This window comes from Miscanthus floridulus, chromosome 17, assembly GCF_019320115.1.
Source record: "Miscanthus floridulus cultivar M001 chromosome 17, ASM1932011v1, whole genome shotgun sequence".
In the NCBI taxonomy this organism is placed as follows: Eukaryota; Viridiplantae; Streptophyta; class Magnoliopsida; order Poales; family Poaceae; genus Miscanthus; species Miscanthus floridulus.
The window spans coordinates 51111440-51137479 of NC_089596.1; the positions used below are offsets into that span (position 1 = coordinate 51111440).

The following is a 26040-nucleotide window of genomic DNA, read 5'->3' on the forward strand; positions in this document are numbered from 1 at the left end:
CTTGTTTTGGTCCGTTTGGAGACGGTGTTAGCGTCGGTGCAAGATAGGTGCACATTTTGCACCAAATTTACCATAGGGTCAGAAATGATTTTGGACGCACCCGATGGTACTCATAGGTGAAGAGGCTCAAGTGGAAGATCGTTTCAGTCCGTTTAGAGATAGTGGTAATGTTGACGCAAGATGGGTGCACAGTTTGCGCCGAACGTACCATAGGCTCGGAAATCGTTTTGGACACACCCGATGGACTCCTAGGCGACGTGGGTCGTGTGGAATCTCGTTTTGGTCTGTTTGGAGACCGTGGTAGTGTTGGTGCAAGATAGGTGCACGGTTTGAACCAAATGTACCATAGGGTCAAAAATCGTTTTGGAAGCTCCCTATGGTACTCCTAGGTTATGTGGGTCATGTCGAATCTTGTTTCTGTCCATTTGGAGACAGTGTTAGTGTCAGTGCAAGATAGGTGCACAATTTGCGCTAACCGTACCATAGGCCCTGAAATTGTTTTGGACACACCTGATGGTACTGCTAGGTGACGAGGCTCAACTGAAAGCTCATTTTGGTCCGTTTGGAGATAGTGGTAACATTGACGCAAGATGGGTGCACGGTTTGCGCCGAACGTTTCATAGGATCAGAAATCATTTTGGACGCACTCGATCGAACTCCTAGGTGACGTGGGTCATGTGGAATCATGTTTTTGTCCGTTTGGAGACGGTGTTAGCGTCGGTGCAAGATAGGTGAACAGTTTGCTCCAAATGTACCAAAGGGTCAGAAATTATTTTGGACGCACCCGATGGTACTCCTAGGTGAAGAGGCTCAAGTGGAAGATCGTTTCAGTTCGTTTAGAGATAGTGGTAATATTGACGCAAGATGGGTGCACAGTTTGCGCTGAACGTACCATAGGCTCGGAAATCGTTTTGGACGCACCCATTGGAACTCCTAGCTGACGTGGGTCATGTCGAATCTTGTTTTGGTCTGTTTGGAGACAGTGTTAGCGTCGGTGCAAGATAGGTGCACGGTTTGCACCAAATGTACCATAGGGTCAGAAATCATTTTGGACGCACCTGATGGTACTCCTAGGTGAAGAGACTCAAGTGGAAGATCGTTTCAGTCTGTTTAGAGATAGTGGTAATATTGACGCAAGATGGGTGCACGGTTTGCGCAGAACGTACCATAGGCTCAGAAATTGTTTTGGACGCACCCGATGGACTCCTAGGTGACATGGGTCATGTGGAATCTTGTTTTGGTCTGTTTGGAGACTGTGGAAGTGTTGGTGCAAGATAGGTGCACGGTTTGAACCAAATGTACCATAGGGTCAAAAATTGTTTTGGAAGTTCCCGATGGTACTCCTAGGTTACGTGGGTCATGTCGAATCTTGTTTCTATCCATTTGGAGACAGTGTTAGTGTCAATGAAAGATAGGTGCACAATTTGCGCTAATCGTACCATAGGCCCAGGAATCGTTTTGGACACACCCGATGGTACTGCTAGGTGACGAGGCTCAACTGAAAGCTCATTTCGGTCCGTTTGGAGATAGTGGTAATATTGACGCAAGATGGGTGCACGGTTTGCGCCGAACGTTTCATAGGATCAGAAATCATTTTGGACGCACTCGATCGAACTCCTAGGTGACGTGGGTCATGTGGAATCTTGTTTTGTCCGTTTGGAGATGGTGTTAGCGTCGGTGCAAGATAGGTGAACAGTTTGCACCAAATGTACCAAAGGGTCAGAAATTATTTTGGACGCACCCGATGGTACTCCTAGGTGAAGAGGCTCGAGTGGAAGCTCCTTTCTAGCCGTTTGGAGATAGTGCTAATCTTGACACGAGATGGGTGCACGGTTGGCGCCGAACGTACCATAGGCTCAGAAATCATTTTGGACACACTCGATGGAACTCCAAGGTGATGTGGGTCGTGTGGAATCTTATTTTGGTCTGTTTGGCGATCGTACTAGCATCAGTGCAAGATAGGTGTACGGTTTGAACCAAATGTACCATAGGGTTAGAAATCATTTTGGACGCAACCGATGGTACTCCTAGGTGAAGAGGCTCAATTGGAAGCTCATTTATGGCGTTTGGAGATAGTGCTAATCTTGACGTGAGATGGCTGCACGGTTGGCGCCGAACGTACCATAGGCTCAGAAATCATTTTGGACGCACTCGATGGAACTCCTAGGTGATGTGGGTCTTGTGGAATCTTGTTTTGGTCCGTTTGGAGATGGTACAAGCATCGGTGCAAGATAGGTGTAGGGTTTCAACCAAATGTAGCATAGGGTCAGAAATCATTTTGGATGCAACCGATGGTACTCCTAGCTGAAGAGGCTCAAGTGGAAGCTCATTTCTGGTCGTTTGGAGATAGTGCTAATCTTGACGCGTGATGGGTGCACGGTTGGCGCCAAACGTACCCTAGGCTCAGAAATCATTTTGGACACACTTGATTGAACTCCTAGGTGACGTGCGTCTGGTGGAATCTTGTTTTAGTCCGTTTAGAGACGGTGTTAGCATCGGTGCAAGATAGGTGCACGGTTTGCACCAATTGTACCATAGGGTCATAAATCATTTTGGAAGCTCCCGATGGTACTCCTAGGTTATGTGGGTCATGTCGAATCTTGTTTCGGTCCATTTGGAGACAATGTTATTGTTGGTGCAAGATAGGTGCACGGTTTACGCTAACCGTACCATAGGCACAGGAATCGTTTTGGACGCACCCAATGGTACTGCTAGGTGACGAGGCTCTACTAAAAGCTTATTTTGGTCCGTTTGGAGATAGCGGTAATATTGATGCCAGATGGGTCGATGGTTTACGCCGAACGTACCATAGGCTCGGAAATTATTTTTGACGCACCCGATGGAACTCCTAGGTGACGTGGGTCATGTGGAATCTTGTTTTGGTCCGTTTGGAGACGGTGTTAGCGTCGGTGCAAGATAGGTGCACGGTTTGAACCAAATGTTCCATCGGGTCAAAAATCGATTTGGATGCTCCCGATGGTACCCCTAGGTTATGTGGGTCATGTCGAATCTTGTTTTTGTCCATTTGGAGATAGTGTTAGCGTTAGTGCAAGATAGGTGCACAGTTTGCGCTAACCGTACCATTCGCTCAGGAATTGTTTTAGACACACCTGATGGTACTGCTAGGTGACGAGGCTCAACTGAAAGCTTGTTTCGGTCCGTTTGGAGATAGTGGTAATATTGACGCAAGATGGGTGCACGGTTTGCGCCGAACGTTCATATGATCGGAAATCATTTTGGACGCACTCAATCGAACTCCTAGGTGACATGGGTCGTGTGGAATCTTGTTTTGGTCCGTTTGGAGACGGTGTTAGCGTCGGTGCAAGATAGGTGCACGGTTTGCACCAAATGTACCATAGGGTCAAAAATCATTTTGGACGCACCCGATGGTACTCCTAGGTGAAGAGGCTCAAGTGGAAGATCGTTTCAGTCCGTTTAGAGATAGTGGTAATATTGACGCAAGATGGTGCACGGTTTGCGCTGAACATACCATAGGCTCGAAAATCATTTTGGACGCACCCGATGGAACTCCTAGGTGACGTGGGTCATGTGGAATCTTGTGTTGGTCCATTTGGAGACCGTGGTAGTGTTGGTGCAAGATAGGTGCACGGTTTGAACCAAATGTACCATAGGGTCAAAAATCGTTTTGGAAGCTCCCGATGGTACTCCAAGGTTATGTGGGTCATGTCGAATCTTATTAATATCCATTTGGAGACAGTGTTAGCGTCAGTGCATGATTGGTGCACAATTTGCGCTAACCGTACCATAGGCCCAGGAATCGTTTTGGACACACCCGATGGTACTACTAGGTGACGAGGCTCAACTGAAAGCTCATTTCGGTCCGTTTGGAGATAGTGGTAATATTGATGTAAGATGGGTGCACGGTTTGTGCCGAACGTACCATAGGCTCGGAAATCATTTTGGACGCACCCGATGGAACTCCTAGGTGACGTGGGTCATGTGGAAGCTCCTTTCTAGCTGTTTGAATATAGTGCTAATCTTGACGCGAGATGGGTGCACAGCTGGCGCCGAACGTACCATAGTTTCAGAAATCATTTTGGACGCACTCATTGGAACTCCTAGGTGATGTGGGTCGTGTGGAATCTTGTTTTGGTCCGTTTGGAGATGGTACTAGCATTAGTGCAAGATAGGTGTACGGTTTCAACCAAATGTACCATAGGGTCAGAAATCGTTTTGGACGGAACCGATGGTACTCCTAGGTGAAGAGGCTCAAGTGCAAGCTCATTTTTGGCATTTGGAGATTGTGCTAATCTTGACGCGAGATGGGTGCACGGTTGGCGCCGAACGTACCATAGGCTCAGAAATCATTTTGGACGCAGTCGATGGAACTCCTAGGTGATGTGGGTCGTGTGGAATCTTGTTTTGGTCCGTTTGGAGATGGTACTAGCATCGGTGCAAGATGGGTGTACGGTTTCAACCAAATGTACCATAGGGTCAGAAATCATTTTGGACGCAACCGATGGTACTCCTAGGTGAAGGGGCTCAAGTGGAAGCTCATTTCTGGCCGTTTGGAGATAGTGCTAATCTTGACGCGAGATGGGTGCACGGTTGGCGCCGAACGTACCATAGGCTCAGAAATCATTTTGGACGCACTCGAGGGGACTAGTTGACGTGGGTCTAGAGGAATCTTGTTTTAGTCTGTTTTGAGATGGTGTCAGCGTCGGTGCAAGATAGGTGCACGGTTTGCACCAATTGTACCATTGGGTCAAATCATTTTAGAAGCTCTCGATGGTACTCCTAGGTTACGTGGGTCATGTGGAATCTTGTTTTGGTCCATTTGGAGACGGTGTTAGCCTCGGTGCAAGATAGGTGCATGGTTTGCCCCAAATGTACCATAGGTTCCGGAATCATTTTGGACGCACCCGATGGTACTACTAGGTGATGAGGCTCAACTAAAAGCTCGTTTCGTTTGGTTTGGAGATAGTGGTAATATTGACGCAGGGTGGGTGCACGGTTTGCGCTGAATGTTCCATAGGCTCGGAAATCATTTTGGACACACTCAATGGAACTCCTAGGTGACGTGCGTCAGGTGGAATCTTGTTTTGGTGTGTTTAGAGATGGTGTTAGTGTCAGCGCAAGATAGGTTCACGGTTTGCACCAAAAGTACCATAGGGTCAGAAATCGTTTTGGACGCACCCGATGGTACTCCTAGGTGAAGAGGCTCAAGTCGAAGCTCATTTCTGGTCGTTTGGAGATAATGCTAGTCGTGACGTGAGATGGGTGCACGGTTGGCACCGAACGTACCATAGGCTCAGAAATCATTTTGGACGCACTCGATGGAACTCCTAGGTGATGTGGGTCTTGTGGAATCTTGTTTTGGTCCGTTTGGAGATGGTACAAGCATCGGTGCAATATAGGTGTACGGTTTCAACCAAATGTATCATAGGGTCAGAAATCGTTTTGGACGCAACCGATGGTACTCCTAGGTGAAGAGGCTCAAGTGGAAGCTCATTTCTGGTCGTTTGGAGATAGTGCTAATCATGACGCTCCCGATGATACTCCTAGGTTATGTGGGTCATGTCGAATGTTGTTTTGGGCCGTTTGGAGACGGTGTTAGCGTCGGTGCAAGATAGGTGCACGGTTTGAACCAAATGTACCGTAGGGTCAAAAATCGATTTGGATGCTCCCGATGGTACCCCTAGTTTACGTGGGTCATGTCGAATCTTGTTTCTGTCCATTTGGAGACAGTGTTAGTGTAAGTGCAAGATAGGTGCACAATTTGCGCTAACCATACCATAGGCCTAGGAATCGTTTTGGACACACCCGATGGTACTGCTAGGTGACGAGGCTCAACTGAAAGCTCATTTCGTTCCGTTTGGAGATAGTGGTAATATTGATGTAAGATGGGTGCACGGTTTGCGCCGAACGTACCATAGGCTCGGAAATCATTTTGGACGCACCCGATGGAACTCCTAGGTGACGTGGGTCATGTGGAAGCTCCTTTCTAGCTGTTTGAATATAGTGCTAATCTTGACGCGAGATGGGTGCACGGCTGGCGCCGAACGTACCATAGTTTCAGAAATCATTTTGGACGCACTCGATGGAACTACTAGGTGACGTGGGTCGTGTGGAATCTTGTTTTGGTCCGTTTGGAGCTGGTACTAGCATCAGTGCAAGATAGGTGTACGGTTTCAACCAAATGTACCATAGGGTTAGAAATCGTTTTGGACGCAACTGATGGTACTCCTAGGTGAAGCGGCTCAAGTGGAAGCTCATTTCTAGCATTTGGAGATAGTGCTAATCTTGACATGAGATGGGTGCACGGTTGGCACCGAACGTACCATAGGCTCAGAAATCATTTTGGACGCACTCGATGGAACTCCTAGGTGATGTGGGTCTGGAGGAATCTTGTTTTAGTCCGTTTAGAGACGGTGTCAGTGTCGGTGCAAGATAGGTGCGTGGTTTGCACCAATTGTACCATTGGGTCAAATCGTTTTGGAAACTCCCGATGGTACTCCTAGGTTATGTGGGTCATGCGGAATCTTGTTTTGGTCCATTTGGAGACAGTGTTATTGTCAGTGCAAGATAGGTGCACGGTTTACGCTAACCGTACCATAGGCTCAGGAATCGTTTTGGACGCACCCAATGGTACTGCTAGGTGACGAGGTTTAACTGAAAGCTCGTTTTGGTCTGTTTGGAGATAGCGGTAATATTGATGCAAGATGGGTCCACAGTTTGCGCCGAACGTACCATAGGCTCGGAAATCATTTTGGACGCACCCGATGGAACTCCTAGGTGACGTGGGTCATGTGGAATCTTGTTTTGGTCCATTTGGAGACAGTGTTAGCGTCGGTGCAAGATAGGTGCACGGTTTGAACCAAATGTACCATAGGGTCAAATATCGATTTGGATGCTCCCGATGGTACCCCTAGGTTACGTGGGTCATGTCGAATCTTGTTTCTATCCATTTGGAGACAGTGTTAGCGTCAGTGCAAGATAGGTGCACAGTTTGCGCTAACTGTACCATTGGCTCAGGAATCATTTTGGACACACCCGATGGTACTGCTAGGTGACGAGGCTCAACTAAAAGCTCGTTTCGGTCCGTTTGGAGATAGTGGTAATATTGACGCAAGATGGGTGCATGGTTTGCGCTGAACGTTCCATAGGATCGGAAATCATTTTGGACGCACTCAATCGAACTCCTAGGTGACTTGGGTCATGTGGAATCTTGTTGTGGTCTGTTTGGAGACGGTGTTAGCGTCGGTGCAAGATAGGTGCACGGTTTGCACGAAATGTACCATAGGGTCAGAAATAATTTTGGACGCACCCGATGGTACTCCTAGGTGAAGAGGCTCAAGTGGAAGATCGTTTCAGTCCGTTCAGAGATAGTCGTAATATTGACGCAAGATGGGTGCACGGTTTGCGCCGAACGTACCATAGGCTCGGAAATCATTTTGGACACACCCGATGGAACTCCTAGGTGACGTGGGTCATGTGGAATCTTGTTTTGGCCATTTGGAGACCGTGGTAGCGTCGGTGCAAGATAGGTGCATGGTTTGAACCAAATGTACCATAGGGTCAGAAATCGTTTTGGAAGCTCCCGATGGTACTCCAAGGTTACGTGGGTCATGTCGAATCTTGTTTCTGTCCATTTGGAGACAGTGTTAGTGTCAGTGCAAGACAGGTGCAGAATTTGCGCTAACCATACCATAGGCCTAGGAATCATTTTGGACACACCCGATGGTACTGCTAGGTGACAAGGCTCAACTGAAAGCTCATTTCGGTCCATTTGGAGATAGTGGTAATATTGACGCAAGATGGGTGCACGGTTTGCGCTGAACGTACCATAGGCTCAGAAATCATTTTGGACGCACCCGATGGTACTCCTAGGTGAAGAGGCTCAAGTGGAAGATCATTTCAGACCGTTTAGAGATAGTGGTAATATTGACACAAGATGGTGCACGGTTTGCGCCGAACATACCATTGGCTCGAAAATCATTTTGGACGCACCCGATGGAACTCCTAGGTGATGTGGGTCATGTGGAATCTTGTGTTGGTCCGTTTGGAGACCGTGGTAGTGTTGGTGCAAGATAGGTGCACGGTTTGAACCAAATGTACCATAGGGTCAAAAATCGTTTTGGAGGCTCCCGATGGTACTCCAAGGTTATGTGGGTCATGTCGAATCTTGTTAATATCCATTTGGAGACAGTGTTAGCGTCAGTGCAAGATTGGTGCACAATTTGCGCTAACCGTACCATAGGCCCAGGAATTGTTTTGGACACACCCGATGGTACAACTAGGTGATGAGGCTCAACTGAAAGCTCATTTCGGTCCGTTTGGAGATAGTGGTAATATTGACGCAAGATGGGTGCACGGTTTGCGCCGATTGTACCATAGGCTCGGAAATCATTTTGGACGCACCTGATGGAACTCCTAGGTGACATGGGTCATGTGGAAGCTCCTTTCTAGCCGTTTGAATATAGTGCTAATCTTGACGCGAGATGGGTGCACGGTTGGCGCCGAACGTACCATAGGCTCAGAAATCATTTTGGACGCACTCGATGGAACTCCTAGGTGATGTGGGTCGTGTGGAATCTTGTTTTGGTCCGTTTGGAGATGGTACTAGCATCAGTGCAAGATAGATGTACGGTTTCAACCAAATGTACCATAGGGTCAGAAATCGTTTTGGACGCAACCGATGGTACTCCTAGGTGAAGAGGCTCAAATGGAAGCTCATTTCTGGCGTTTGGAGATAGTGCTAATCTTGACGCGAGATGGGTGCACGATTGGTGCCGAATGTACCATAGGCTTAGAAATCATTTTGGACGCACTCGATGGAACTCCTAGGTGATGTGGGTCGTGTGGAATCTTGTTTTGGTCCGTTTGGAGATCGTACTAGCATCGGTGCAAGATAGGTGTACGGTTTCAACCAAATGTACCATAGGCTCAGAAATCATTTTGGATGCACTCGATGGAACTCCTAGGTGACGTGGGTCTAGAGGAATCTTGTTTTGGTCCGTTTTGAGACGGTGTCAGTGTCGGTGCAAGATAGGTGCGTGGTTTGCACCAATTGTACCATTGGGTCAAATCGTTTTGGAAGCTCCTGATGGTACTCCTAGGTTACGTGAGTCATGTGGAATCTTGTTTTGGTCCGTTTGGAGACGGTGTTAGCATCGGTGCAAGATAGGTGCACGGTTTGCGCCAAACGTACCATAGGCTTAGGAATCATTTTGGACACACCCGATGGTACTACTAGGTGATGATGCTCAACTAAAAGCTCGTTTTGTTTGGTTTGGAGATAGTGGTAATATTGACACAAGGTGGGTGCACGGTTTGCGCCGAATGTTCCATAGGCTCGGAAATCATTTTGGACACACCCGATGGAACACCTAGGTGACGTGGGTCAGGTGGAATCTTGTTTTGCTGCGTTTAGTGACGGTGTTAGTGTCAGTGCAAGAAAGGTCCACGGTTTGCACCAAAAGTACCATAGGGTCAGAAATCGTTTTGGACGCACCCGATGGTACTCCTAGGTGAAGAGGCTCAAGTGGAAGCTCATTTCTGGTCGTTTGGAGATAGTGCTAATCATGACGCGAGATGGGTGCACGGTTAGCGCCGAACGTACCATAGGCTCGGAAATCATTTTGGACGCACTCGGTAGAACTCCTAGGTGACGTGGGTCGTGTGGAATCTTGTTTTGGTCCGTTCGAAGATGGGACTACCATCTGTGCAAGATAGGTGCACAGTTTGCACCAATTGTACCATAGGGTCAGAAATCATTTTGGACGCTCACGATGATACTCCTAGGTTACGTGGGTCATGTCGAATCTTGTTTCAGTCCATTTGCAGACAGTGTTAGCATCGGTGCAAGATAGGTGCACGGTTTGCACCAAATGTACCATAGGGTCAGAAATCATTTTGGAGGCAAATGATGGTACTCCTAGGTGACGTGGGTCATGTGGAATCTTGTTTTGGTCCGTTTGGAGACGGTGTTAGCGTCGGTGCAAGATAGGTGCACGGTTTGAACCAAATGTTCCATAGGGTCAAAAATTGATTTGGATGCTCCCGATGGTACCCCTAGGTTACGTGGGTCATGTGGAATCTTGTTTTGGTCCGTTTGGAGACGGTGTTAGCGTCGGTGCAAGATAGGTGCACGGTTTGCGCCAAACGTACCATAGGCTTAGGAATCATTTTGGACACACCCGATGGTACTACTAGGTGATGATGCTCAACTAAAAGCTCGTTTCGTTTGGTTTGGAGATAGTGGTAATATTGACACAAGGTGGGTGCACGGTTTGCGCCGAACGTTCCATAGGCTCAGAAATCATTTTGGACACACCTGATGGAACACCTAGGTGACGTGGGTCAGGTGGAATCTTGTTTTGCTGCGTTTAGTGACGGTGTTAGTGTCAGTGCAAGAAAGGTTCACGGTTTGCACCAAAAGTACCATAGGGTCAGAAATTGTTTTGGACGCACCCGATGGTACTCCTAGGTGAAGAGGCTCAAGTGGAAGCTCATTTCTGGTCGTTTGGAGATAGTGCTAATCATGACGCGAGATGGGTGCACGGTTAGCGCCGAACGTACCATAGGCTCGGAAATCATTTTGGACGCACTCGGTAGAACTCCTAGGTGACGTGGGTCGTGTGGAATCTTGTTTCGGTCCGTTCGAAGATGGGACTACCATCTGTGCAAGATAGGTGCACAGTTTGCACCAATTGTACCATAGGGTCAGAAATCATTTTGGACGCTCACGATGATACTCCTAGGTTACGTGGGTCATGTCGAATCTTGTTTCAGTCCATTTGTAGACAGTGTTAGCATCGGTGCAAGATAGGTGCACGGTTTGCACCAAATGTACCATAGGGTCAGAAATCATTTTGGAGGCAAATGATGGTACTCCTAGGTGATGTGGGTCATGTGGAATCTTGTTTTGGTCCGTTTGGAGACGGTGTTAGCGTCGGTGCAAGATAGGTGCACGGTTTGAACCAAATGTTCCATAGGGTCAAAAATTGATTTGGATGCTCCCAATGGTACCCCTAGGTTACGTGGGTCATGTCGAATCTTGTTTTTGTCCATTTGGAGACAGTGTTAGCGTTAGTGCAAGATAGGTGCACAGTTTGCGCTAACCGTTCCATTCGCTCAGGAATCGTTTTAGACACACCCGATGGTACTGCTAGGTGACGAGGCTCAACTAAAAGCTTGTTTCGGTCCGTTTGGAGATAGTGGTAATATTGACGCAAGATGGGTGCACGGTTTGCGCCGAACGTTCATATGATCGGAAATCATTTTGGACGCACTCGATCGAACTCCTAGGTGACGTGGGTCGTGTGGAATCTTGTTTTGGTCCGTTTGGAGACGGTGTTAGCGTCGGTGCAAGATAGGTGCACGGTTTGCACCAAATGTACCATAGGGTCAAAAATCATTTTGGACGCACCCGATGGTACTCCTAGGTGAAGAGGCTCAAGTGGAAGATCATTTCAGACCGTTTAGAGATAGTGGTAATATTGACACAAGATGGTGCACGGTTTGCGCCGAACATACCATAGGCTCGAAAATCATTTTGGACGCACCCGATGGAACTCCTAGGTGATGTGGGTCATGTGGAATCTTGTGTTGGTCCGTTTGGAGACCGTGGTAGTGTTGGTGCAAGATAGGTGCACGGTTTGAACCAAATGTACCATAGGGTCAAAAATCGTTTTGGAGGCTCCCGATGGTACTCCTAGGTTATGTGGGTCATGTCGAATCTTGTTAATATCCATTTGGAGACAGTGTTAGCGTCAGTGCAAGATTGGTGCACAATTTGCGCTAACCGTACCATAGGCCCAGGAATTGTTTTGGACACACCCGATGGTACTACTAGGTGATGAGGCTCAACTGAAAGCTCATTTCGGTCCGTTTGGAGATAGTGGTAATATTGACGCAAGATGGGTGCACGGTTTGCGCCGATTGTACCATAGGCTCGGAAATCATTTTGGACGCACCCGATGGAACTCCTAGGTGACGTGGGTCATGTGGAAGCTCCTTTCTAGCCGTTTGAATATAGTGCTAATCTTGACGCGAGATGGGTGCACGGTTGGCGCCGAACGTACCATAGGCTCAGAAATCATTTTGGACGCACTCGATGGAACTCCTAGGTGATGTGGGTCGTGTGGAATCTTGTTTTGGTCCGTTTGGAGATGGTACTAGCATCAGTGCAAGATAGATGTACGGTTTCAACCAAATGTACCATAGGGTCAGAAATCGTTTTGGACGCAACCGATGGTACTCCTAGGTGAAGAGGCTCAAGTGGAAGCTCATTTCTGGCGTTTGGAGATAGTGCTAATCTTGACGCGAGATGGGTGCACGATTGGTGCCGAACGTACCATAGGCTTAGAAATCATTTTGGACGCACTCGATGGAACTCCTAGGTGATGTGGGTCGTGTGGAATCTTGTTTTGGTCCGTTTGGAGATCGTACTAGCATCGGTGCAAGATAGGTGTACGGTTTCAACCAAATGTACCATAGGGTCAGAAATCGTTTTGGACGCAACCGATGGTACTCCTAGGTGAAGAGGCTCAAGTGGAAGCTCATTTCTGGCCGTTTGGAGATAGTGCTAATCTTGACGCGAGATGGGTGCACGGTTGGCGCCGAATGTACCATAGGCTCAGAAATCATTTTGGATGCACTCGATGGAACTCCTAGGTGACGTGGGTCTAGAGGAATCTTGTTTTAGTCCGTTTTGAGACGGTGTCAGTGTCGGTGCAAGATAGGTGCGCTGGTTTGCACCAATTGTACCATTGGGTCAAATCGTTTTGGAAGCTCCTGATGGTACTCCTAGGTTACGTGGGTCATGTGGAATCTTGTTTTGGTCCGTTTGGAGACGGTGTTAGCGTCGGTGCAAGATAGGTGCACGGTTTGCGCCAAACGTACCATAGGCTTAGGAATCATTTTGGACACACCCGATGGTACTACTAGGTGATGATGCTCAACTAAAAGCTCGTTTCGTTTGGTTTGGAGATAGTGGTAATATTGACACAAGGTGGGTGCACGGTTTGCGCCGAATGTTCCATAGGCTCAGAAATCATTTTGGACACACCCGATGGAACACCTAGGTGACGTGGGTCAGGTGGAATCTTGTTTTGCTGCGTTTAGTGACGGTGTTAGTGTCAGTGCAAGAAAGGTTCACGGTTTGCACCAAAAGTACCATAGGGTCAGAAATCGTTTTGGACGCACCCGATGGTACTCCTAGGTGAAGAGGCTCAAGTGGAAGCTCATTTCTGGTCGTTTGGAGATAGTGCTAATCATGACGCGAGATGGGTGCACGGTTAGCGCCGAACGTACCATAGGCTCGGAAATCATTTTGGACGCACTCGGTAGAACTCCTAGGTGACGTGGGTCGTGTGGAATCTTGTTTTGGTCCGTTCGAAGATGGGACTACCATCTGTGCAAGATAGGTGCACAGTTTGCACCAATTGTACCATAGGGTCAGAAATCATTTTGGACGCTCACGATGATACTCCTAGGTTACGTGGGTCATGTCGAATCTTGTTTCAGTCCATTTGCAGACAGTGTTAGCATCGGTGCAAGATAGGTGCACGGTTTGCATCAAATGTACCATAGGGTCAGAAATCGTTTTGGAGGCAAACGATGGTACTCCTAGGTGACGTGGGTCATGTGGAATCTTGTTTTGGTCCGTTTGGAGACGGTGTTAGCGTCGGTGCAAGATAGGTGCATGGTTTGAACCAAATGTTCCATAGGGTCAAAAATCGATTTGGATGCTCCCGATGGTACCCCTAGGTTACGTGGGTCATGTCAAATCTTGTTTTTGTCCATTTGGTGATAGTGTTAGCGTTAGTGCAAGATAGGTGCACAGTTTGCGCTAACCGTTCCATTCGCTCAGGAATTGTTTTAGACACACCCGATGGTACTGCTAGGTGACGAGGCTCAACTGAAAGCTTGTTTCGGTCCGTTTGGAGATAGTGGTAATATTGACGCAAGATGGGTGCACGGTTTGCGCCGAACGTTCATATGATCGGAAATCATTTTGGACGCACTCGATCGAACTCCTAGGTGACGTGGGTCATGTGGAATCTTGTTTTGGTCCGTTTGGAGACGGTGTTAGCGTCGGTGCAAGATAGGTGCACGGTTTGCACCAAATGTACCATAGGGTCAAAAATCATTTTGGACGCACCCGATGGTACTCCTAGGTGAAGAGGCTCAAGTGGAAGATCAGTTTCAGTCCGTTTAGAGATAGTGGTAATATTGACGCAAGATGGTGCACGGTTTGCGCCGAACATACCATAGGCTCGAAAAATCATTTTGGACGCACCCGATGGAACTCCTAGGTGACGTGGGTCATGTGGAATCTTGTGTTGGTCCGTTTGGAGACCGTGGTAGTGTTGGTGCAAGATAGGTGCACGGTTTGAACCAAATGTACCATAGGGTCAAAAATCGTTTTGGAAGCTCCCGATGGTACTCCAAGGTTATGTGGGTCATGTCGAAACTTGTTATTATCCATTTGGAGACAGTGTTAGCGTCAGTGCAAGATTGGTGCACAATTTGCGCTAACCATACCATAGGCCCAGGAATCATTTTGGACACACCCGATGGTACTACTAGGTGACGAGGCTCAACTGAAAGCTCATTTCGGTCCGTTTGGAGATAGTGGTAATATTGACGCAAGATGGGTGCACGGTTTGCGCCGATTGTACCATAGGCTCGGAAATCATTTTGGACGCACCCGATGGAACTCCTAGGTGACGTGGGTCATGTGGAAGCTCCTTTCTAGCCGTTTGAATATAGTGCTAATCTTGACGCGAGATGGGTGCACGGTTGGCGCCGAACGTACCATAGGCTCATAAATCATTTTGGACGCACTCGATGCAACTCCTAGGTGATGTGGGTCGTGTGGAATCTTGTTTTGGTCCGTTTGGAGATGGTACTAGCATTAGTGCAAGATAGGTGTACGGTTTCAACCAAATGTACCATAGGGTCAGAAATCATTTTGGACGCAACCGATGGTACTCCTAGGTGAAGAGGCTCAAGTGGAAGCTCATTTTTGGCATTTGGAGATTGTGCTAATCTTGATGCGAGATGGGTGCACGGTTGGCGCCGAACGTACCATAGGCTCAGAAATCATTTTGGACGCAGTCGATGGAACTCCTAGGTGATGTGGGTCGTGTGGAATCTTGTTTTGGTCCGTTTGGAGATGGTACTAGCATCGGTGCAAGATAGGTGTACGGTTTCAACCAAATGTACCATAGGGTCAGAAATCGTTTTGGACGCAACCGATGGTACTCCTAGGTGAAGAGGGCTCAAGTGGAAGCTCATTTCTGGCCGTTTGGAGATAGTGCTAATCTTGACGCGAGATGGGTGCACGGTTGGCGCCGAACGTACCATAGGCTCAGAAATCATTTTGGACGCACTCGAGGGGACTAGTTGACGTGGGTCTGGAGGAATCTTGTTTTAGTCTGTTTTGAGACGGTGTCAGTGTCGGTGCAAGATAGGTGCACGGTTTGCACCAATTGTACCATTGGGTCAAATCATTTTGGAAGCTCCCGATGGTACTCCTAGGTTACGTGGGTCATGTGGAATCTTGTTTTGGTCCATTTGGAGACGGTGTTAGCCTCGGTGCAAGATAGGTGCACGGTTTGCCCCAAATGTACCATAGGCTTCCGGAATCATTTTGGACGCACCCGATGGTACTACTAGGTGATGATGCTCAACTAAAAGCTCGTTTCGTTTGGTTTGGAGATAGTGGTAATATTGACAGCAAGGTGGGTGCACGGTTTGCGCTGAATGTTCCATAGGCTCGGAAATCATTTTGGACACACCCGATGGAACTACCTAGGTGACGTGGGTCAGGTGGAATCTTGTTTTGGCTGCGTTTAGTGACGGTGTTAGTGTCAGTGCAAGAAAGGTTCACGGTTTGCACCAAAAGTACCATAGGGTTAGAAATCGTTTTGGACGCACCCGATGGTACTCCTAGGTGAAGAGGCTCAAGTGGAAGCTCATTTCTGGTCGTTTGGAGATAGTGCTAATCATGACGCGAGATGGGTGCACGGTTAGCGCCGAACGTACCATAGGCTCGGAAATCATTTTGGACGCACTCGGTAGGAACTCCTAGGTGACGTGGGTCGTGTGGAATCTTGTTTGGTCCGTTCGAAGATGGTACTACCATCTGTGCAAGATAGGTGCACAGTTTGCACCAATTGTACCATAGGGTCAGAAATCATTTTGGACGCTCATGATGATACTCCTAGGTTACGTGGGTCATGTCAAATCTTGTTTCAGTCCATTTGCAGACAGTGTTAGCATCGGTGCAAGATAGGTGCACGGTTTGCACCAAATGTACCATAGGGTCAGAAATCATTTTGGAGGCAAATGATGGTACTCCTAGGTGACGTGGGTCATGTGGAATCTTGTTTTGGTCCGTTTGGAGACGGTGTTAGCGTCGGTGCAAGATAGGTGCACGGTTTGAACCAAATGTTCCATAGGGTCAAAAATTGATTTGGATGCTCCCGATGGTACCCCTAGGTTACGTGGGTCATGTCGAATCTTGTTTTTGTCCATTTGGAGACAGTGTTAGCGTTAGTGCAAGATAGGTGCACAGTTTGCGCTAACCGTTCCATTCGCTCAGGAATCATTTTAGACACACTCGATGGTACTGCTAGGTGACGAGGCTCAACTAAAAGCTTGTTTCGGTCCGTTTGGAGATAGTGGTAATATTGACGCAAGATGGGTGCACGGTTTTGCCGCCGAACGTTCATATGATCGGAAATCATTTGGACGCACTCGATCGAACTCCTAGGTGACGTGGGTCGTGTGGAATCTTGTTTTGGTCTGTTTGGAGACGGTGTTAGCGTCGTGCAAGATAGGTGCACGGTTTGCAACCAAATGTACCATAGGGTCAAAAATCAGTTTGGACGCACCCCGATGGTACTCCTAGGTGAAGAGGCTCAAGTGGAAGATCATTTCAGACCGTTTAGAGATAGTGGTAAATTGACACAAGATGGTGCACGGTTTCGCCGAACATACCATAGGCTCGAAAATCATTTGGACGCACCCGATGGAACTCCTAGGTGATGTGGGTCATGTGGAATCTTGTGTTGGTCCGTTTGGAGACCGTGGTAGTGTTGGTGCAAGATAGGTGCGTGGTTTTGAACCAAATGTACCATAGGGGTCAAAAATCGTTTTGGAGGCTCCCGATGGTACTCCAAGGTTTATGTGGGTCATGTCGAATCTTGTTAATATCCATTTGAGACAGTGTTAGCGTCAGTGCAAGAATTGGTGCACGGTTGGCACCGAACGTACCATAGGCTCAGAAATCATTTTGGACGCACTCGATGGAACTCCTAGGTGAGAACGTACCATAGGCTCAGAAATCATTTTGGACGCACTCGAGGGGACTAGTTGACGTGGGTCTGGAGGAATCTTGTTTTAGTCTGTTTTGAGACGGTGTCAGTGTCGGTGCAAGATAGGTGCACGGTTTGCACCAATTGTACCTTTGGGTCAAATCATTTTGGAAGCTCCCGATGGTACTCCTAGGTTACGTGGGTCATGTGGAATCTTGTTTTGGTCCATTTGGAGACGGTGTTAGCCTCGGTGCAAGATAGGTGCACGGTTTGCCCCAAATGTACCATAGGCTCCGGAATCATTTTGGACGCACCCGATGGTACTACTAGGTGATGAGGCTCAACTAAAAGCTCGTTTGGTTTGGTTTGGAGGATAGTGGTAATATTGACGCAGGGTGGGTGCACGGTTTGCGCTGAATGTTCCATAGGCTCGAAAATCATTTTGGACACACCCGATGGAACTCCTAGGTGACGTGGATCAGGTGGAAATCTTGTTTTGGTGCGTTTAGAGATGGTGTTAGTGTCAGCGCAAGATAGGTTCACGGTTTGCACCAAAAGTACCATAGGGTCAGAAATCGTTTTGGATGCACCCGATGGTACTCCTAGGTGAAGAGGCTCAAGTCAAAGCTCATTTCTGGTCGTTTGGAGATAATGCTAGTTGTGACGTGAGATGGGTGCACGGTTGGCACCGAACGTACCATAGGCTCAGAAATCATTTTGGACGCACTCGATGGAACTCCTAGGTGATGTGGGTCTTGTGGAATCTTGTTTTGGTCCGTTTGGAGATGGTACAAGCATCGGTGCAATATAGGTGTACGGTTTCAACCAAATGTATCATAGGGTCAGAAATCGTTTTGGACGCAACCGATGGTACTCCTAGGTGAAGAGGCTCAAGTGGAAGCTCATTTCTGGTCGTTTGGAGATAGTGCTAATCATGACGCTCCTGATGATACTCCTAGGTTATGTGGGTCATGTCGAATGTCGTTTTGGGCCGTTTGGAGACGGTGTTAGCGTCGGTGCAAGATAGGTGCATGGTTTGAACCAAATGTACCGTAGGGTCAAAATCGATTTGGATGCTCCCGATGGTACCCCTAGTTTACGTGGGTCATGTCGAATCTTGTTTCTGTCCATTTGGAGACAGTGTTAGTGTCAGTGCAAGATAGGTGCACAATTTGCGCTAACCGTACCATAGGCCCAGGAATCGTTTTGGACACACCCGATGGTACTGCTAGGTGACGAGGCTCAACTGAAAGCTCATTTCGTTCCGTTTGGAGATAGTGGTAATACTGATGTAAGATGGGTGCATGGTTTTGCGCCGAACGTACCATATGCTCGGAAATCATTTTGGACGCACCCGATGGAACTCCTAGGTGACGTGGGTCATGTGGAAGCTCCTTTCTAGCTGTTTGAATATAGTGCTAATCTTGACGCGAGATGGGTGCACGGCTGGCGCCGAACGTACCATAGTTTCAGAAATCATTTTGGGCTGGCGCCGAACGTACCATAGTTTCAGAAATCATTTTGGACGCACTCGATGGAACTCCTAGGTGATGTGGGTCGTGTGGAATCTTGTTTTGGTCCGTTTGGAGATGGTACTAGCATCAGTGCAAGATAGGTGTACGGTTTCAACCAAATGTACCATAGGGTCAGAAATCGTTTTGGACGCAACTGATGGTACTCCTAGGTGAAGCGGCTCAAGTGGAAGCTCATTTCTAGCATTTGGAGATAGTGCTAATCTTGACACGAGATGGGTGCACGGTTGGCACCGAACGTACCATAGGCTCAGAAAATCATTTTGGACGCACTCGATGGAACTCCTAGGTGATGTGGGTCTGCAGGAATCTTGTTTTAGTCCGTTTAGAGACGGTGTCAGTGTCGGTGCAAGATAGGTGCGTGGTTTGTGATGAGGACATCAACACCGATCATACATCCACGCCGTCCACGCCGACACCTGCTGGTCCTATTACCCGTGCTCGTGCTCGAACACTTAATCATCAAGTGAGTTCCTTCTTGAGCTCTTGTCCATCCTGTTTAGATCTTGGAGACACGTGCACTCTTGTTTTGATTAGGAATCAAGGAGAAGACCAAAAGGGAAAAGGACTCGCGTAGGCTGGATTCGGACTACAGCACACCTCCAACTTGCGACGGTCGCCACGGTTACATACGGAGTCGGATTGGGGTGATTCTGGACTTGTTGGAAAGCTAATAAAGTCTACTTTCATATGGATCTGACCTCATACTCATACCTGCTCAGAAACGGCGTCAACAGTCCAAAAATCACCGAGAGGTCTATTCTGTCCAGGGTGCTGCGCCACCTTAAGTTAGCCCAATGGGCTTGTATCGTTTAGAGTCCAGTAGGGATGCATCCTAGGGTTGGAGCACGACCCAAACTCTCTTGTGGTCGTCCTCCACACGTCATATACCCCTTAGCCGCCACCAGGAACACTTGGGTTTTGTTTAGATCAAGTTTAGCCTTTGCTACTTGCTTGTAGGCGCGCGTGCTGATCCAGCCGCCCGTCTCCTTGTCTTCGGAACCCCACTCAATCATAAGATTCAGTTTGAGGCTTTCAATTTCATCTTGCAAATTCAGTGCTTGTTTCCTTGTTCTTGCTAGTTCTTCGATTGCTTGCAGGACGGGAGCCCTAGTGGCTGGTTGTCGCGCTCCACAAGATCGTGACGGCCTTTGGAGGTGGTGTATCGGTTGCTAAGGCGCGGTCTTGGAAGGCTGTAGTCGGGCCGTGAACGTCATCTCCATCCACCAAATCGAGTGATCTCACGCCTCTCATCGAAAGATCGTCCATAAACCCTAGCGGGTTCATATCAATTGGTAATCAGAGCAAGGTTTATCGGTGAGAGACTTGTAATTCTTCGCTGTTTTTATTTTTCCTACAGTCCAAAAAAAGCCAAAAAAATAGTAGATTAGTTTCCTACAATCTATAGACCTTTGGGCCGTGGCTAGTGCTACCTAGTTAGGGCTTGTTGAGTCGTCGGTTGCATCGGTTGTGTCAAGTTGCTGGTCTTAGTTTTAGTCCTTTAGAGTTTCGAGTTCTTGTCACGTTCTATCACAACACGCGCTATCTAAAAGTCTCTCTGTTGGCCGAATCCAAGTAGGGTTTGAAGTTTGAATCGGACAAGGAATCGGCTATTCCTCTCTGTTGGCCGAATCCAAGTAGGTTTTCAAGTTTGAGTCGGACAAGGAATCGGCTGTTCCTCTCTGTTGGCCAAGTCCGAGTAGAATTGGAAGTTCCAATCGGACGAGGAATCAGTTCACCCTGTGCTACAAATATCAAACGAACCACGCAGCAAGTATTCATATCTAAACGAGTGGCTTACTCTAGAGAGAGAGAGAGAGTGTGTGTGTGTGCTGAGTTACTCTTTGGGAGTGTTCTTGTTCATATAATCAGTTTTGAGTGCCCCCTGAAAAAAAAATTATTAAAAAAAAAAAGAAAAAAAAGAGAAAGAAGCAAAAGAAAAGAAGAGAAAGGGGCTGATCTTAGAGATTTTTCATTCACTTCGGGTGGTGTGTTGTGCTCTCCTTTGTGTCCAGGCTCGCGTCTCTAGCACGGTCTAGACTAGGACCAGCACAGTACCGCCGGTTGAACGATTATTCAGCTTGCTTTTTGTAACTAACGTGGTGCTAGTTCGTTCCTTGTTTCAGCCCACCTATAGCTCCACATATTCTACAGCTTGACAGGTCTCGTGCTGCGGCACCGATACACTTCATCCATTGCTGCAGACTTGTTGGTAGATGACCCCTCCTATCGAGCAAGGTAAGAACTGGTAAGAACTTGTGTAATAGGTGGAGAGTGAGCGACTTGCTATAGCTACATCCTAGTAGTTGTAGGGCTTTTATTTCTTCACTTGTCTTCTTGTTGTCTTTGTCTTTGAACCATGCTAGGGACCGACGAAGATAACCAAATTCCACATTCGCCTCGCACAAAGGGCATCATACAACATTTTGAAAGGAAAGTGAAGTTGCACACGGAGGGACTTGATAATGACTTGCAGGTGACAAATGACAAACTTGGGCAGTTGGAGGCTACGCAGATTGCCGCAAACAACAAGCTTGCAGGTTTGGAGCAGTCCATTGCTAGTGTGGACAAAAGCCTTGCTGCTCTGCTGAGGCGTTTTGATGACCTCCACAACAATGATAAAGACCAGCATAAAGAAGAAAAGAAGGAGGAAGATCGAGAGGATGGTAGTTATGATGAAGAATACACAGGTGATACTGAACATGATGATCGAGACACTCGTGATCGACGTCGCCTACGTCACAACCGTAGAGGAATGGGTGGCCGCCGCCGACGCGAGGTACACAATAATGATGATGCTTTCAGTAAGATTAAATTTAAAATACCTCCTTTTGATGGAAAATATGACCCTGATGCATACATTACTTGGGAGATTGCTGTTGATCAAAAGTTTGCATGCCATGAATTTCCTAAGAACACACGTGTTAGGGCTGCTACTAGTGAGTTCACAGATTTTGCTTCTGTTTGGTGGATTGAATATGGCAAGAAAAATCCTAATAACATACCTAAAACTTGGGATGCGCTGAAACGAGCCATGAGAGCTAGATTTGTTCCATCTTACTATGCTCGTGATATGATAAATAAGTTGCAGCAATTGAGACAAGGTTCTAAAAGTGTAGAAGAATACTATCAGGAATTACAAACGGGTATGTTGCGTTGTAAATTAGAGGAGGATGAGGAACCTGCTATGGCTAGATTTTTAGGTGGGTTAAATCGGGAAATTCAGGATATCCTCGCTTACAAAGAATACAATAACGTAACCAAACTGTTTCATCTTGCTTGTAAAGCTGAACGGGAAGTGCAGGGATGACATGCTAGCGCAAGGACTAATGTTTCTGCAGGGAAAGCTAGTTCATGGCAGCCGCGCACGTCTACAACTCCATCTACACGTACTCCTACGCCATCATCTAGTGACAAGACTCGAGCTGCCCCCACCAAGTTCAGTAGCGAAGACAGCGCAAAAGCCGGCTGCGAGTACTTCATCCGTGGCATCGACAGGTAGAACAAGCAACATACAATGTCATCGGTGCAAGGGATATGGCCATATGATGCGTGACTGCCCAAACAAGCGTGTTATGATTGTCAAAGATGATGGTGAGTGTTCATCTGCTAGTGATTTTGATGAAGATACACTTGCATTGCTTGCGGCTGACTATGCAGGTAGTGAGGAACACATAGAAGAACACATTAATGCAGGTGACGCGGAGCACTATGAGAGCTTGATTGTACAGCGAGTGCTTAGTGCACAAATGGAGAAGGCGGAGCAAAATCAGCGACACACTTTATTCCAAACAAAGTGTGTCATCAAGGAGCGTTCGTGCCGCATGATCATTGATGGAGGTAGCTGCAACAACTTGGCAAGTAGCGACATGGTACAGAAGCTCGCCCTCACCACCAAACCACACCCCCATCCCTACTACATCCAATGGCTGAACAACAGTGGTAAGGCAAAGGTAACGAGACTGGTGCGAATCGATTTTGCCATCGGATCATACAAAGATATTGTTGAATGTGATGTTGTGCCTATGCAAGCTTGCAATATTCTACTAGGTAGACCATGGCAATTTGATAGAGATTCGATGCATCATGGTAGATCAAATCAATATTCGTTTCTATACCATGATCGAAAAATTGTGTTGCATCCTATGTCTCCTGAAGCTATTATGCAATCTGATGTTACTAAGGCTGCAAAAGCAAAGAGCGAGAGTGACAAATCTGTTGTTGATGACAAAGATGAGATAAAATTGAAAGGACGTTGTATGCTTGCTACAAAATCTGATATTAATGAGTTCAATGCATCCACCTCTGTTGCTTATGCTTTGGTATGCAAGGATGCTTTGATTTCATTTGAGGATATGCAACGTTCTTTGCCCCCTGCTGTTGCTAACATTTTGCAGGAGTATTCTGATGTGTTTCCCATTGAGATACCAGCGGGGCTGCCACCAATACGAGGGATTGAGCACCAAATTGATCTTATCCCTGGAGCATCTTTGCCAAACCGTGCGCCATACAGGACCAATCCGGAGGAAACGAAGGAAATTCAGCGACAAGTGCAAGAACTACTAGACAAAGGTTATGTGCGTGAGTCTCTTAGTCCTTGTGCTGTTCCAGTGATTTTAGTGCCTAAGAAAGATGGAACATGGCACATGTGTGTTGATTGTAGGGCTATTAATAATATCACCATTCGATATCGACACCCTATTCCACGATTAGATGATATGCTTGATGAATTGAGTGGTGCTGTTGTGTTTTCAAAGGTTGATTTGCGTAGTGGGTACCACCAGATTCGTATGAAATTGGGAGATGAATGGAAAACTGCTTTCAAAACCAAGTTCGGTCTATATGAGTGGTTAGTCATGCCTTTTGGGTTAACTAATGCACCTAGTACTTTCATGAGATTAATGAACGAGGTTTTGCGTGCTTGCATTGGGAAATTTGTTGTCGTCTACTTTGATGATATACTGATTTATAGCAAATCCATAGATGAACACCTTGATCACTTACGTGCTGTTTTCAATGCTCTACGTGATGCATGTTTGTTTGGTAACCTTGAGAAGTGCACTTTCTGCACCGATCGAGTATCGTTTCTTGGCTATGTTGTCACTCCACAGGGAATTGAGGTTGATAAAGCTAAGGTGGAAGCTATACAAGGATGGCCTGTACCCACGACGGTCACACAAGTGCGGAGTTTCCTAGGACTTGCTGGTTTCTATCGCCGTTTTGTGAAGGACTTCAGCACCATTGCTGCACCATTGAATGAGCTTACAAAGAAGGGAGTGTCCCTTTTCTTGGGGCAAAGCACAAGAGCACGCCTTCCATGTGCTGAAAGATAAGTTAACACATGCACCTCTACTCCAACTCCCTGATTTTAATAAGACTTTCGAGCTTGAATGTGATGCGAGTGGAATTGGATTGGGTGGTGTTTTGTTACAAGAAGGAAAACCTGTTGCATACTTTAGTGAGAAATTGAGTGGGCCTATTCTTAATTATTCTACATATGATAAGGAATTATATGCTCTAGTGCGGACATTAGAAACATGGCAGCATTATTTGTGGCCCAAAGAATTTGTTATACATTCTGATCATGAATCTTTGAAGCATATTCGTAGTCAAGGAAAACTGAATCGTAGACATGCAAAATGGGTTGAATTTATTGAATCTTTTCCTTATGTTATCAAACACAAGAAAGGGAAGGATAATATCATTGCAGATGCATTGTCTAGGAGATATACTTTGCTGAATCAACTTGATTACAAGATCTTTGGGTTAGAAACAATTAAAGACCGATATGCTCATGATGCTGATTTTAAAGAAGGGCTGCTGCATTATAAAGATGGGAAAACGTGGAACAAATTCATCCTCAATGATGGGTTTGTATTTAGAGCTAACAAGCTATGCATTCCAGCTAGCTCCGTTCGCTTGTTGTTGCTGCAGGAAGCACATGGAGGTGGCTTGATGGGGCATTTTGGAGCGAAGAAGACGGAGGACATTCTTGCTGGTCATTTCTTTTGGCCAAAGATGCGACGAGACGTGGAGAGATTTGTTGCTCGCTGCACAACATGTCAAAAGGCTAAGTCCCGGTTGAATCCACACGGTTTGTATATGCCTCTTCCTGTTCCTAGTGCTCCTTGGGAGGATATTTCTATGGATTTTGTGTTGGGATTGCCACGGACTAGGAAAGGGCGAGATAGTGTTTTTGTGGTTGTGGATCGATTCTCTAAAATGGCACATTTCATACCATGTCATAAAACTGATGATGCTACAAATATTGCTGATTTGTTCTTTCGAGAAGTTGTTCGCTTGCATGGTGTGCCAAATACAATTGTTTCTGATCGTGATGCTAAATTTCTTAGCCATTTTTGGAGAACTTTATGGGCCAAATTGGGGACTAAGCTTTTATTTTCCACCACTTGTCACCCCCAAACTGATGGTCAAACTGAAGTTGTGAATAGAACTTTGTCTACTATGTTAAGGACTGTTTTAAAGAAGAATATTAAGATGTGGGAAGATTGTTTGCCTCATATTGAGTTTGCTTATAATTGTTCGCTGCATTCTACTACGAAGATGTGTCCCTTTGAGATTGTTTATGGCTTGTTACCATGTGCTCCTATTGATTTAATGCCATTGCCAAGTTCTGAAAAGTTGAATTTTGATGCTAAGCAACGTGCTGAATTGATGCTAAAACTACATGAAACCACTAAAGAAAACATAGAGCGCATGAATGCTAAGTACAAATTTGCTGGAGATAAAGGTAGAAGGGAATTGATTCTTGAACCTGGAGATTTGGTTTGGTTGCATTTGCGAAAGGATAGGTTTCCTGAATTAAGAAAATCTAAATTGATGCCTAGAGCGGATGGTCCTTTTAAAGTGATGCAACGAATAAATGAGAATGCATATAAGCTTGATCTTCCTGCAGATTTTGGGGTTAGTCCCACATTTAACATTGCAGATTTGAAGCCTTATTTGGGTGAGGAAGATGAGCTTGAGTCGAGGACGACTCAAATTCAAGAAAGGGAGGATGATGAGGACATCAACACCGATCATACATCCACGCCGTCCACGCCGACACCTGCTGGTCCTATTACCCGTGCTCGTGCTCGAACACTTAATCATCAAGTGAGTTCCTTCTTGAGCTCTTGTCCATCCTGTTTAGATCTTGGAGACACGTGCACTCTTGTTTTGATTAGGAATCAAGGAGAAGACCGAAAGGGAAAAGG

The 26040-nt window shown here is 46.8% G+C and overlaps 1 pseudogene; it reads left to right on the forward strand.

The window, feature by feature from the left end:
- The window catches only part of LOC136515624 (uncharacterized), a 112869-nt pseudogene that overhangs the window by 19028 nt on the left and 67801 nt on the right, over positions 1-26040 (forward strand).